Source organism: Triticum dicoccoides, chromosome 7A, assembly GCF_002162155.2.
Source record: "Triticum dicoccoides isolate Atlit2015 ecotype Zavitan chromosome 7A, WEW_v2.0, whole genome shotgun sequence".
NCBI classification, from domain to species: Eukaryota; Viridiplantae; Streptophyta; class Magnoliopsida; order Poales; family Poaceae; genus Triticum; species Triticum dicoccoides.
In genome coordinates, this window is record NC_041392.1 from 225,025,893 (window position 1) to 225,029,135 (window position 3,243).

Genomic DNA, 3,243 nt, shown 5'->3' on the forward strand with positions numbered 1-3,243 from the left:
CCACACGACCTCTCTCCTCCCTCGCGCCCCTCCCTCTCCCACACGGATGACAACAGCGACCGCGGCGTGTTCGCTTCCCATGGACGTGGCAGTCCTCCCCGCGTAGACAATTGGGCTTGCAGCGCCTCCCCCTCCTCGACCTCCCGTTTCGGCGGACCATCCCTTCGGAAACCGCCGACGGCTGGATGTGACCTCAAGTGGCGTCGTCCTTCCCAGATCTGGGCCAAGCGGCTTTTGCCCTCCCTCTTTGATGGGAGGCATCCATCCCGCAGTCTGACTTCGAGCAGCCGCACCCACCGGGACACACCTGCTTGCCGGGCTATGACACCACCCATCCCTAAACCGCTGGCGGCGGCAACAAGCCGGCGACGCCTTCGCCAAGGTTGCAACGATGGAAACCACACTAGGGTTCCGGGTGCTGTTGGGAGGGGCGAGCATGCGGCATGGGCCGCTGGCCTTTGGGACACATCTCCACATGCATAATCTAGGATCTTGCAGCAGCGGTGTCGGCGAATGACGCCCCATCTTCCCTTAGCAGGCGACGGTTGATCAACGCGGCGACAGTACGCACTGCCCCCGTCCTTCACATCTCAATGTTGCAGTTGTGGCCTTCCTCGTCCATCAGAGGTGATCAACCATCTAAACACTAACCTTCCCTCATCTTATTTCAGATCGTAACTCTGTTTTAATTCAATCATACTTTGTTTTTCTTGGTACAAGGGACTCTTGGTGGGCAACTTCTTCTTCACCATGGTTCTCCAGCAACTGCACAAGTAGGTCGACTCTCTCGGATTGGTGCCCCGTGGAATTCAGATTGTAGGTGATGTATGGCGCTGCACAAGAGAGGACATGTCTATTGGAAACAACTAAATTTCTCCGTGCCATGCTACTGCGTGAACTACCGAATCCATAAGCAACTCTACACACAAGAGTTCAGGGTTGAATAGAGTTGTTCCCTCCACATGGTTGGAAATTAAGGTTTTGTGTATACAAAGTTTCAATATTGTTGGCTTGTCATATTATTCGGTGGTCACCTACCCAAGCAACAAGCACGGATTGTGGAAGAAGCGAAAAATATACTAGAGATTATATGTGTTTGAAATCAAATGCTAGCCCTAGAAATATTAGTCGAACAAGTCGTTCAAATCGTTGTTTTAGTAATGTATATAAGTCAATATGACTTTGGTAATGAAGTTGATCAAATTTCTTCTTTTTATTTACCTTTTTTTTCTCTGAACCATTTTTATCCTTTTCTTCCTGAATCACATAACTAACGTAGTTTAACTATCAGGTCTTCAGTATAAACGGACAAAGGAAGAAATGTTCTTCAAGTCTCAAGCGTTGTTGGGTTCTAACGGTGAGAATATCTTTTACAGTGAGGTAAGGACATAACTAGACATGTACAACAAGTTTGCAATCGTTATCAGTGTTCTGCCCTCATGGTGCCTTAAGTTGCTTCCATTATCTTTCTATGAATCTTTCAAAATCTAGCTTTGGTACCGATGCTTTTGAATGCTCACTTGTATTTACTTAACTAAAAGCTACCAATTGTGATACGTAATTTCCAAGTTTTTTTTCGTATGTACCAGCTTTTGGCTATCCTGGGTGGTGGGAATGGCGCTAGAGAGTTCTCAGTTTAATGCCGTGTATTATGACAGCAAGATGGTATAGCTGCAGTAAGTTACCTCTGCCGCTTTTTTATATTAAACTTTGGAGGTCATAAGAAGCTTTCTTTCTTGTTCGATGACACCATGTACTTTGTGTAATGGTTGCAATATTCATGAACCAAGCTGATACGAACCAAATACATTTGCAAATCAATTGTTGACATGAACTTTGGGATTTTTCACTTAATATGTTGAAATGCCTATGAATATTGTTGAGATGAACCTCTAAGAGGCATATACACTTGTGGTATAAAAACTCCTGCCCATACATGCTGCTTACCAATTTAAATTTTGATCATCTTACAAATCCAACACTTCCATAAATTAATTATTGGTAGGGTGGGAATTTACTATGACTCAGTTAGCAAAGCGGGTCTCACCTGCAGAGGATATGATAAAATATTCCAGAGCCCGAGGAAGAGAAATAAACCAATATGGTTATTTCTATGATGAAAGGTATGAGAAGTCAGCTTTATTTAAATATGAAACAAATGTAAATTATTCAGAAATTGTATCATGAGAAGCCCTCACTTAAACTGAATGAAAAGTTGCTGGTTTTTAGCCAAATGTTGGAATGTGGCCAAACTATGTGATTTCTTTATGCTTGGAGGCAATCATAATGACATAGACTTACTTTCACCATTTTTAGTTTACCTTTACGTTTAATATGCCCTGTTATGAAAATGCTACTGAAAGTAGAATATGACATTCAGGTTAATGTACATTTTTTTCCTTCATTTCCTTTAGTTACTAAATTTGTCTTGGGTCATCTTTAGGCAATCATTTCTTTTATCATACATATCAAAAGTCCCCAAGTTGCTACTCCAGATATTTATTCAAATTCGGGGCATTTGGTTTCAGAGTACTGCTTGCTTGGACAATGATGTAGTTTATGATGGACTTTGGATAGCAACTTCCGTTCCAAAATTCTGGAGTCTCTTACCTCTTGATCGAAGTTCCATGGGGATGACGTCCAAATTCCAAGACTCCTGTTGACAAGAGGTTGAGTACAGATACATGATGACATTTCTGCCATCAGGATGCACTATTTAGAACCCATTGTGGGTTTGGTCATTTGTCACCCATTCTTTTTAATATTGGCTTCCCAAAACCCCATGTAACTATATAATTTGGTATTAAACATCAATGCATATTGTTATTTTTATTTTGATAAACAATTATTTCCTTACAACAATGAGGTAATATGTGATAGTACTAAGTAATGTGCTACCGTGAGCAACCATGCTAGATGCTTGTGTCGGTTCACAACATTCGTTTCATTGGGAGATATATTTTGAGGGTCAACCGAGAGAACCTACGGGAATGATCTTATTTACTCCCTCTACAAAGAAATATAAGATCATTTAGATCACTATTTACAAAGAGAGTACGTAACATGTTATCGATCGTCCAGCTTATGTATCTATTTATGACCTAATTTGGAGCATACTGGATCTTGCTCATGCCTCCTTACATTTATATTAACTCCTATCACTAATTTGGAGCATACCGGATCTTGCTCGTGCCTCCTTACATTTATATTAACTCCTATCACTACATGGACAAATTGACGGGC

The 3,243-nt window shown here is 41.7% G+C and overlaps 1 long non-coding RNA gene across 1 annotated transcript; it reads left to right on the forward strand.

The window, feature by feature from the left end:
* The first annotated feature begins 1,608 nt into the window (after nucleotides 1-1,608).
* On the forward strand, nucleotides 1,609-2,764 carry LOC119328672. Its single transcript, XR_005159079.1, has 3 exons — nucleotides 1,609-1,676; nucleotides 2,006-2,123; nucleotides 2,529-2,764. It is a non-coding gene; the product is annotated as an uncharacterized LOC119328672 (long non-coding RNA).
* The last annotated feature ends 479 nt before the right edge of the window (nucleotides 2,765-3,243 follow it).